The sequence below is a fragment of the Carlito syrichta genome, unplaced genomic scaffold, assembly GCF_000164805.1.
Source record: "Carlito syrichta isolate Samal-C Ts95f unplaced genomic scaffold, Tarsius_syrichta-2.0.1 Scaffold111507, whole genome shotgun sequence".
Lineage (NCBI taxonomy): Eukaryota > Metazoa > Chordata > Mammalia > Primates > Tarsiidae > Carlito > Carlito syrichta.
This window is the reverse complement of record NW_007055603.1, coordinates 384,985-396,956: the sequence shown is the minus strand read 5'-3', so window position 1 is coordinate 396,956 and position 11,972 is coordinate 384,985. Positions and strand designations below refer to the sequence as shown.

At 43.1% G+C, this 11,972-nt stretch overlaps 1 pseudogene; it reads right to left on the bottom strand.

Annotated features, from left to right (window-relative positions):
- Positions 1-2,948: 2,948 nt before the first annotated feature.
- On the bottom strand, positions 2,949-4,608 carry LOC103272425 (annotated as a pseudogene).
- Positions 4,609-11,972: the final 7,364 nt, after the last annotated feature.

Here is an 11,972-nt window from a genome sequence, read left to right as displayed (position 1 = left end):
CAGGTTAGCTATGGGCATAATCCCAGCTCTGATCCACAAGACTTGGGAGAAGCCCAGGATTGAAATGAGACCTTATTCCCTTAGCTTGGTACTAAGAACACAAGTTGAGAAACATGTCCCAATTGTGTCATCACGTACCATTTACTCATTGTCTTTTCCCTGTTTCTACTCAATAGATAATCTACCTAGCAAGTCCAGGAATCAGATTTAGTCAAAGCAAACCTGAAGCACATAGTGAAGAAATACGAACAAGGTGACAGCTGACTCAGTCTAACATCACCCAGGTTTAGGCAATAAAACGACCATTTGTGAGCTTTAAGTGAGCACAAGTAATAAAGCTGCAGGCATTTGTGAGTGTCCTAGGAGAAGGAACTGTTGTATGAACAATTTAATTTAAAACCAGAGAATCTGCTGACAAAACTAAACGGAAACTGAGATCTATCAATGACTAAACATGAAGGTAAATTCTCAGATTTCCCTATGAGGTCAATGGAAGAAAAACAGAACCTCTGAACCAACTCTAAGAAGTACGTGGAATCTGCAGGCATAACTCCAAAGGGATCCTTGTGGTTTTTGGAATTCAACTAAGGCCCCAGGCAAATTTTAGGTCAGCTGGAAACATGTATGTGGGCACCCACTAGATGGCCAGCATGGGATGCTACACTCAAACGTTACTAGCAGTGGTTCAATTGGTGTGATTTCCAATCCCAGAGGACATTCAGCAGTGTTTAGAGGCACGATTTGCCATGGTCGCACTGGTTGAGAGTATTGCTACTGGGTAGAGGCCAGGGATGCTACTAAATACCCTGCAGTGCCTAGAATGGACTCTACAGCAAAGAATCATTCTGCTTCAAATGTCAACAGTGCAACCCTGAGCCAGAGCAACAAGGAGTTCAAGAACCAAATCTATAGGAACCGGATCTCCCCTCCAGAGCCTTTAAGCAATCTTGCAAGGTGCTCATTTGCTGGACTTTCAAAATCATTAGTAAAGATTCTCTTTTAAAGACCCAGCTTGCTAGCAAGTGAGAAGGATAAGCAGTGCCCAATGGGATGAATTTTCTTGGTTTTTGAGAGGGTTCCAGGGTGTTAAACCTTTGAAAGGTAATCCAGGCCATTACATTCCAGACCCAGAGGTTATGTTAGGATATCTTGGCCTTTACTAAACAAAACCAGGATTGGATCTACACACCAGGATTCCATCCAATCACTCCGTGTCTGCCTCAAGCATAAAGGGATACCCACCCTCCTAACACACACACACACACACACACACACACACACACACACACACACACTTATGAGAAAATGTTCTTTTTCTAGATGGCTATGTAATAAGTTTTAATCACTGCAAAAAAGGTGAAAGTCATAGTAGATGAGCTTCCTACAGACTGCCCTCTGTATAAAACAGTTAGAAGTCACTCAACATCTTTGTCATTTAGACACTTGTCCATTGATTGTGAGATTTTAATAAATAAGAAGATAATTTGCCTCAAGTGAGGTCATCTATAGTCAAATGCCTTTTGGTCCTAACAGCAATTAACAGCATCCGTATACTATATTCCGAGTATGTATTCCATTGCTAAGAAAAGCAGGAACATTCTTAATGATGAAATTGGCTTTAAATGTAAGTGACAGTGGCTAACTATTCCATAAAGTTGGCTTGCTTTTCATTTCTCTTCCTCTCAGCTCTTACAGATTAATCTGATAATATGTGCTTCCGAAACACAGTGGAAATCTAGTCCTTCATAGAGACAAGGAAAGTTCAATGTTTCCACTTTCATTCCTCTTTCTAATCCTGAGTTCCCTGGTTTGGAGGTAACATCTTGTTCCCTGCCTAAACTTATATTTCTACTGCATGTCTTCCTCAAGAAAATAGGCAGAACGATTCAAAATGCCTGTTTGTTTTCTGTAATCCATCCCTCCCACCTAATAGCAGCAGTTGCTTTGACACAGTAACATTAATAATGTGATGCCAATATTTCTGATAAATTATGCTGATTTTCCTAAGGCAGTCTCTTAAAACCAAAATCTAAGAGTTATCTCATGGTAACAGAGTTGGGTATGCTATTTTCAAACAGTTTTGCTTGGTTCTGTATTTAGCCAAAATCTCTAGCAATTACATGTTATTTCATTTCATTTATGTAATGCTAACTGTACTTTAAAATATTTAATTACTATTGATGGACTCTCCCTTTCCTTACAGAAACAGATCCAAGGAGAACCTACAGAGTTTGTGGACTGAAAGAGATAGGAGTTATTCATTTTAAAAACAACTATTTATTCTCTAAAAGTGTACTATCTTCCAAGTGCCCATCAATGACAGTTTCCCAGTAGCTCTATTCACCAGATAGCAAATATTTAGAGGGTATCACATAGCTCCCTCGGATTACCTATATATCATTGATTCCTGACTAAACTACAAATTATTCTTACTGGAATTTGGGGATATTTTCCATGATCTTTTATATCCCTGGGCAAAGATTTTCTTAATTCTTCTTCCAGGTTAAACTAATACTTAGTACCATAGATTTCTGAAATTACTCCTTTAGGGAAAAGAAGAGGTCGAAACTAGAGAATTCTAGTAATTATTCTATCTTGCCACCCAAACACACACACACACACACACACACACACACACACACACATACACACACACACAATCAACAACACCCTCCAGAATAATGTTCTGAATTTTCTGTAAAACAACCAGATGGCAGACATGTTTCACAGACATGTTTCAAAATATATTTCATCCAATCACTGCAAACAGCTTAGCAATAGATCATTTGAGTTCTGAAAAATATCAACTATGGGTGAAAGGATAAGATGACCCTTTGGAACTGCCCACACCACAAGCAGGAAACCTGAACACCATCTCTTCCTCAAGCTCCCACGACTGCTCCAAAGTGGAGCCAACAAATCCTGTAAGACACACTTGTGGGTGGCCCCTAGGGACGTCCCATTTCCAGGCACCATTTAACCCACCAAAGTGGAATAGTCACACCACGAAATCCTTTGGTAGATGCCTGGTTCTGTAAACGTGATGGAATTAGAGACAGCCCCATGGAACTGCCCAGGGCGCCCAGCCTTGGACCATGAGGATTCGAGGAGCCGGTCCCTACCTCGGACTTCCACACGATGTAGGGGTGGCCACGACTGTTGGACGGGGGCTGAAACTTCCTCTGCTGGAGCCATCTCCTGGGAGAAGCGAAGATGCCGTTAGGGCCTCCCCCGGAGGAGCAGAGGATGCTCGCAGCGCTTCGGCCACTGCCTGGTCCGGTCAGAACAGAAGGCAGGTCCCAGGTCATGCTCTTCTTGGGGCCGCTGCGACCCAGGGGGACCTCATAGTCGAAGTGGAAGCTGCCAGACGGTGACTTCTCCTGCGGGGTGCTAGGTGTGGAGGACGAACAGAGGGGTCTAGGCGGCGGAAGCCGGGTGGCTCGGGGGAGCGGGCCCCGGGGGGAGGACGCCGAGCGGGAGCCGAGACCCTCAGCTGGGAGTGGTGAGTAGAGGCGGCCCGTTGTGGCACCCCGCGCGCTGCCCTCCGCGCCCGCTTCGCCCCCGCAGCCGCCGATCAGGGCCGGGTCCAGGCTGCGGGTCTGGCGCAGCTTCCTCTTGGAGAAGCCCTTGGCCGAGGCCGCGCCGCCCGAAGCAGGCGAGGAGCAGGAGAAGACGCTGTGGAGCAGGCTCTGAGCGGACATCTCGGTGGGGCTGTGCCCTAGGACCACCTCCTTCTCTCTCCCTGAACTCGAGAGGCTTTGGGCCAGAGAAGGAAAGGGGCTCAGGCGAAGCTGCCAGGCGGGACCAGCCCAGGGTTCGCCCAGGGCGGTGGAGAGCAATACCCGGCTCACGCGCCGCCAGCGTGGTCCAAGTATCCCAGCGGGGAGAGAAGCGGCAGATCCATCATCAGCCTTCTAGGAAAGGGAATCTGGGGCCTCCTGCAGACGCTAGAACCTTGCCTCTGAGCCCAAGTCGCGAAGAGGGTAAAGAAGAGGAGGAAGGTCAGGCGCTCACTCGGTTCCCAGCTCCAGCCGGTCAGCGCCACTCCCCCTTCCCAGCTGAGGCGGGAGTCGCCGCGCTCCCTCTCCCTGGCTCTGAACAGCCTCGACGTCTCCAACAAGCTCCTCCTCGCGGCCCGATGATAGTCCCGAGGGCTGGGGAGGAGGCTGCCTGGGCGTGCGCCCAGGGCGCGTCCACTGCGCTCCCGGAGTCGCGAAAGGAACTTCTTATCGCGCGGAAGCTGGGCGCCTGAGTGCGCCCTCAGTGCACCCTAGCCGTGCCCCAGCGCCTGAGGTTGTGCGTCTGGCCTCCGCTAGACTGCTGCGCCCAGTCTTCTGACTGCCTCCAAGAGTGTCTCCAAGCTCAAGGTTCCCGCGGGGTCTCTGTCGGTCTGCAAAGTGGGAATGCCGAGCGCGCTGCGCCCAGGGCCTTCCAAGGACTGAGGGTCTATGCTGGGAGAGAACTCCAGGCTGCGCTGAGTGCTATTCGTGAAGAAGGGAGCTCAGGAGAGAACCCCCAGGGGCCGGTGCCCATGTTCCGCCGGAGAGGAATACTTGATACTCAGAGACCAGCCTTGGGCCCAGGGCAGGCGCGGAGATGTCCCCGCATGTTCGCGCTAGAGGCAGCGGGAAGGGAGCCGGGAAGAATAGGGCCGAGGAACGCAGGGGCTGGAGCCGGGGCGGAGTCAGGAGCGGGAGAAAGCAGAGCGTGAAGGAGTTTTCCAGGCGCCAAACCTGGGAGCAGCGCAGAGAGAGGGCAGCTCGCCATTGACACCGAGTCTCCTTCGGAGAAAGTCCTGAGGACGGAAGTGCGGACCTTCTCCCTGGTCTCCCCTCCCCCAGATCAAGGGTCACGCCAGCTCCACTCACGTTTCTGGAAAGGAAGGGAAGTGTCAGATTGCACCCCACCCACTGGTGTCAGATGGGCAGCCTGGGACGGTTGCTCTGAAATTGGAATTAAATCTCCTGCCTTCCCTTTTCCCCCTGCTGTTTTTGTTTTTAAAAAGGAAGGATAAGAGACTCCTTTCAAATGCAGCGGCCGCGAATGAATGGGATGGAAATAGGGACCTACTCAGAAAAGTGAAGGGGGAGGGGTCCTCGCCGTGTAAGGGTCGCGAGCACGTGCGTAAACGTATTCTAGGAGGAGGGAGTGAGGCCGGGCAAGAGGCAGGCGCTGGGCGCAGCGTCAGCCCAGAGGCTGAGGACATTGGCGCTCACAAAGCGATCGGTCTCCGCGTTGCGCTCTGGGACACCCCTGGGCGCTGCGCGCAGCGGCCACAGTGCTGGGAAGGTAGAAGACGCTGGTGAAGTCAATATCCCGGTTCGGAGATGAGTCCGGGAGAAAATTCTCCCGCTCTTTGACCTTGGGAATCTAAAAAGCGCAAAGTCCCTCCCGCCTCTTTGAGGTGACATTTCAGTATTGCAATGCATCTTACAACCTTCTCAGCAGAAAGCATACAGAATGTTGTACATGCCCGCCTACTTTGTGTTCGTGTGTTCTTTTATACTACTTAGACTTGGGATTTTATGCAAATATAAAAGTGACTTTCCCTTACCATTTATCAAGAAAAAAAATTCTTACAATGAAGTCATAATTACAGATTTTTTTTTTTACATGAATTGTATAAGTTTGCTTTTGGAACACTTCCTTTATTCCCTGTGACATTTTCAGGGGGAACATTAATTTACTTTGACTTTTCAAAAAGCATGTTCGATGTTCCTAGGTGTTCAACTGTGTAGGAGAAGGCATAAAATCTAATGAGGAGAATTCGATGCCTCCCCCAAGGGCGTCGGACTCCCAGATCTGCAGCTCTACACTGTGTTCGTCTTTTTGTCAAAATTGCGGGGCAGACTACACCCGGGTAATTTTTTCCCTGATAGCTGAATGAGATTCTAATTTCTCATCTCCCAACGCTGTCCATCTCTTCTCACCCTGAACCTCTTAAGTATTTTCAGTGCCTGTCAACTAGGTATGCTCCTGAGAGACATAACATTTATCATCTCTTGCTTCTCTGCCTGACTACACATGCCAAGTTACATTTGGGGGATCTGTTTTCTTCCCTCCTCATACAAGTCACATTAGAAGTAAGAGTGGGTGGGTCTTGGCTGCTCCTCCCCCTTTTTTTGGTAATAATGCTGTGTAACTTATCACTAGTAATGAAAACACTTCATATCTACTACTACTAGGATTCCGTTGCATTTTTATGCCTCATTGCATGGTTATGCTTCATGGAATTTTGGCATTTGGGGTAGATGTTTAACAGAGTCACACTTCGCGGGATCACTTGTAACTCAAGGTAGTTGAGCAAATATAATTGATGATTCATATAAGTTCTGTTTCTCTAAGCCCATATGATGACCTAGGGGTTGCAAATGCAGCCCTACCATGATGGTGTAGGGTGAATGTGGATGCCCTTCAGGCACAAAGACATACATTTTTCGTCATGGATGTTAGAGAGCCAAAAGGGACACTTCTACTGGCACACCTAGGGCTTGATGCCTACAAGTGCCAGTTAATTCATTATCTTGTTTCCAATGGGTCCTGAACTTCCATTAACTTGAAACTTGTTTCACTGTCCAGAACAATTAATAACCTGTTTTAAATATTCATCTAATTAGGCTAGGGCTCCTTTTAAAAATGCAGTGTAAATATATGTACCTTTAAAACTTGGGGGAAATGTAATGGCTGTTCTGGAAAGATGTAAGAAAATGATTTGGATTTCTTAAACTATTTTAATTTTCAACTTCACAGCTATTAGCTTTATTTTGTAGTCATCCTGGTTTAGGCAAATTCATTCATTCCCAGTTAAGGCATCCTGTTTGGTTCTTGTTTGTTATACAATCTCTTTGCTTATATAGACTCAACTCACATTGACTGCCAGGTTATGTCAGATTTGATTAAGGAAGATCTATGGGTTTCAGTCACCAATTTCAAAAACAGGTGGTTTTATTATACTGATTCCCCAGCATCCTTCTTACAATTCATCAGCTAGCTTAGAAGCAATAACTGATACTTTAGAAATAAGTAGTTTTATATATATATATATATATATCCAAGTTTCTAAGACTTTGTTCTTCCATTTGGGCACTTGCTATTTACAAAATAGTGCCCATATTTATAAATTGTTTTTATTTTTCTCAGAGACTAAGTTAATGAAAGCCTTAAGATACCTTTTATTAAAGGGCAGAACAGTCTGTTCACTATCCATTCCACATTATAATTATCATAGAAATTCAAGATTTTTTTAAAAGTACCCTATCTATTCCATCTGATCATGACACAAGAATATTCCAATGAAAGTTCTAGAATCCTTGGACTGACATCAAGTTATCCTCTTATCAGAGATCCTAGAAAATTCATCAATATTCTTTCTATTCCCTTGAATAACTGTTCTATAAACACATATATCTTACTATGAAAGGATATGTTCTGATGCTTAACCCAAATTTCCCTTTCCTTAACTTTTTCCCTTGAAACTTTCATATTTCCAGCCAAAATTCCTCTTTACCCTTGGTGTTTAGACCCCCAAGCTATTTGTAGATTTTTATCATGCCTCTTGGGTCTGACTGTGGTTTGGCTACACTATAAAGTTCATATTTTGCTTTAAACCCATCACTGGATTCCCTCCAGTTGCTTATTTCTTTTCTGTTTTGAGGTTCAGTATTCTAGGTTATGGCATCCTACTTTGTCCTTATTTGTTATATAATCCAATTGCTTAAATATTGCAAGTCATATTGAACTTTATGATTGAGTGCCATATAATATTCTAGACTTATATCTGATTGGCTCCCAATTCTTAGCATTGCTGATTTTTATTTTATCTTGCCCATGTTTTTCAAATCAGTTATGATCCCTCTGATATCATTTCCATGTTCTTAGTGGGTAAACAGTTCACAGCGTTTCACTCACCCATGGAAGTCAAGCACCTGCAACATGAAAAGGGGGCATCATTTGAATCTGCATGATATCGAATCTATGAGAAATATGGAGAGAACTTTTATAGACCTTAAGAATGCCAATGACATGCAGTGGCCCCATTTCCCTATGCCTAAACTTCTTCCTGATTGCAAACTTGAATTTTTTTTTTTGCATCTAAACTAAAGATGTTTCTTTAGATACCTATTCCAGAATCTCTCTGAATGAATACAACTTCTGAGGCACTTAAACTACAATTGATGAATGCCAGAGGAGGTAAACCTAGAGTCTTTGAGTACAGGAAGTTTTTGTCTTTCATTACATTTATATACTAACAGGCCAGTTCTTTTGGCTCAGTATTTTTTGCCCAGAATTGGAATCATGAACTCTCCAGGTACTCAGTTAAGGCTTCCATATCCATCTAGTTGATGTCCAGATCTGTGACAATTTTTTTTTCTGACATTATATCCAGAAACCCAAATGATTATTCTTATTCATCTTTTCCAGTTTTTCCCCCACTCTATGTGCCTAATTTCACCATTCTTCACCAATTGTGACTTTTTTAAAAAGTCAAATTCAATGAAGAGGAAAACAATCCCTGCCTCTGTATTAGCATCTACATTGAACACACACAACAAATGCATTGGTAACGCTGTCCATTCTCTCATTTTCTGTGCGAATATTAGCAAGATATTCTACATTTTCTTTTCTTTTTTTTTTTTTTTTTGAGTTGGAGTCTCACTCTGTCGCCCAGCCTGGAGTGCAGTGGCCGCTCCCGGCCACCGAGCCCGGCGATATTCTACATTTTCTAGTGTCTCGTGTATCTTCTCCAAGACTTTAAAGAGCAGGCGTTTCATATAGGCACATTTTTCTTTCTTTTCTTGAGCTGGTATGAGTACAGTATTTCTAAATGTCAACCATCCTGTTTTCATGGTACACATGTTAGCAGGGCAGATGAAAAGCAAGGTTGTGTAAGAATCTTACACCAAGTTGTAGTATGGATGAGTCTCAGGGGCTGCTCCTAAAGCAAACAATGATTACTGTTTACCTGTGGCTTGTGAAAGAATTTTCTAACATCAAATCTTAAATGCCAGACATCATCCCTTTTGTTTTTGGTTTTAAACCTGACCTCAAGAGACTTTTAGTAATATAAATTGGCTGACAACCAACTTTTACTCTGGTTGATAAACATTTTTGAACACACACTGTGTGCCAATGGCATTCTGTCTTTGTTAGCTTGACTTTCTTTGTGAGTGAAGGTACAATTAGAGTCTCAGAATAAGTTAATTTTATCTGAACCATTTTTATAGCATATGTTTTAGAAATACTTATGAGGATAAAATAAATATGAAATAATGTGAACAATTTTAATTGATAGGTTATTATTTACTCTAAAGTGTTTATAATCTAAATATTATTCAATATTTCCAGTTTATAAAAGCAATCAAATAACATAGATAACATAACAATAACATAACAGAGGATTTTTTCCTCTGAAATTTTAAATTTACCCCCCCAATCTTTACTTCTGTATATTGAATGGAAACATTTTTTTCTGGTGACAAGGTGGGATGGGGTGTGGAAGAGATAGGGGAAAAAACAACTGAAACACTGATACTGTGCCTGAGGTGCTGAGGTGCATGTGTGTGTGTGTGTGTGTGTTTGTGTGTGTCTATATATATAATTCCAATCAACTTTAATAGAGAATAATCTACATACAATAAATTCTATAGAAGAGTTTTGACAACTGTATATTCATACCCATAAAACTATTATCACTGTCAATATACAAAACATTCTCATTACCTCCTGAGGATACCTTTGGTAGTGTTCAGAGAATATTGACCACTTGAGTTTTTCACTGTGTTATGACTGAATTATGTAGAAAGGAAGAAATAGAGATATATAGAAAGAAATATAGAAAGGAAGTGAGTGGGGGGACAAAAAAGAGAGCAGAGCTTGTTTTTACTTTCTGTAGTAGGTTGAATTGAGTTCCACCAAAAGGTGTGTCCACCAAAAGGTAATTGGTGGAACTCAATTCAACCTACTACAGAAAGTAAAAACAAGCTCTGCTCTCTTTTTTGTCCCCCCCACTCACTTTCTTCTTCTCTCTCTTCCTTTCTATATTTCTTTCTATATATTTCTATTTCTCCCTTTCTACATAATTCTACATAATTTGGAAATAAGGTCCTTGCACATATAATGAAGATAAAATGAGGTCAGACTGAGTTAGGCAGGCTCTAAATACAACTGGTATCTTCTTGAGAGAAAGGATAAGGCAATTTGAATACATTCACACACACACACACACACACACACACACACACACACACACACACACACACACACACACACACAAAGACCATGTGAAGAAAGGCAGAAATTGATGTGATGCTGCTACAAGCCAAGAAACACCAAGGATTACCTGCAGCCACCAGAAACCAGGAAAGAGGTAGAACAGAGTTTCCTTTAGAGTCTCCAGAATGAATCAACCCTGCTGACACCTTGATGTCAGACTTTTAGCCTCCGAGATTGTAAGAGAATAAACTTCTGTTGTTTTAAGCCACCTAGTCTGTGGTAATTTGTTACAGAAGTCCTAGCAAAATTGCACAGATTGTCTCAGCTTGGTTCTCATTCTTTCAAACAGTTTAGTAAAACCCAAGGAATTCATTGAACAAAAAGAAATCCCAAAGAATTTTAAAATAAGGCAAAGGAATGGGTAATGAGCATTTTTCAGTGTTTCATTTTCAAAGAAAGGAGAATGATCAATAGGATACCCTGTCTTGTGCTAAGCATGGTGTCCTCATTGTCAAGTCAGCAGCCAGGCTGCAGTTTGATCCCACAGGGCTCTAGTCCTCCTTCAGGATGCAGGTCATTTTTCCCCCTGGGAAACTTCTGCCCTTCTGTGCATTTGCTTCTCAAAAGGTGCTTGGGACTTGGTTTGGTCCTTGGTTAGCAACATACAGAAGTGTATTGTGGACTCAAACCAGAAACAGACACTCAACCCAGAGGGCTGAGTTACTTTAGTTTGCCTTTTTTGGTGTTTAATTCACTCTGCATTAAAGGAGCTGAGCGCACACCTGAGACACAAATGCACTCAAGTGCCAGAACAGGCCAGAGAGAAATGCCTTTAAAAGGAGATGGAGCTGCGTAAACTCAACAGGCTTCATGGAAACCAAAGCCTGGTAAGCCTTTCTCTAGGGAAAACTTCCGGGGATCCAGTTGAAAAAGCAGAGCTGCTTAAGTTAATAGCTGCATGCCCTTTATTTGCCTCCTGTACAATTTATTGGGAATTTCTTGGGTATTTTTCACAGTTCACTGCTTTGTGGCATGACACAGATTAGAGACATACCAAAGAACTCCCACCCCCCTTTAAAGATATAGGAAGGAAAATCACAAACTCACAAGATTGTAATAAGCAGGTTGTAGATCAAGGAGCTAAAAATAAGGAGTTTTCCACCTTTTAATAGAAATGGCTTCATAAACCAATGTCATGGAATTGGCAAATGAAAGTTGCCTGAAGTTGTTGGGAGTTTATGGAGAAATAGGAAAAACTTAGGAATAAGAATCATAGATCTAACTTTTAGTACAGGCTTGGTCACTAACTAGCTCAGTCAACTAACTGTGCAAAGTAAACCCCTACTCACCATTTAAGCCTACTTGGCTTAAATGTCGCTCTTCTGAGAAGCTCTCCCTGTCTTTGGCTTCTACCCAGGCTAAATTAGTTCTCATGATATACTCTGTTACTTTCAGACACTTCCTTCATCACAGCATTTATCAAAATGGTAAGAATATGGGATTCATTAGTGCAATTATGTATGTTTAGTCTCTAACATTCCCAAGACTACAAGTTTCATGATGTAAGAGCCATCACTAATTGCTTTTCCTTATATTCCTAGAACTGGAATGGCTCATCTCACATAAGAATAAGGGCTCAATCAATGACCATAAATCAATCTCTCAACCTCAGTCTCCTCATCCAGAACTTGGCTCTTCAGGTCTCTGCCGTTTCTTCCTTCTGTGCCTCAGAAAGCTTTGAACTATCCTCTAGCATCAGG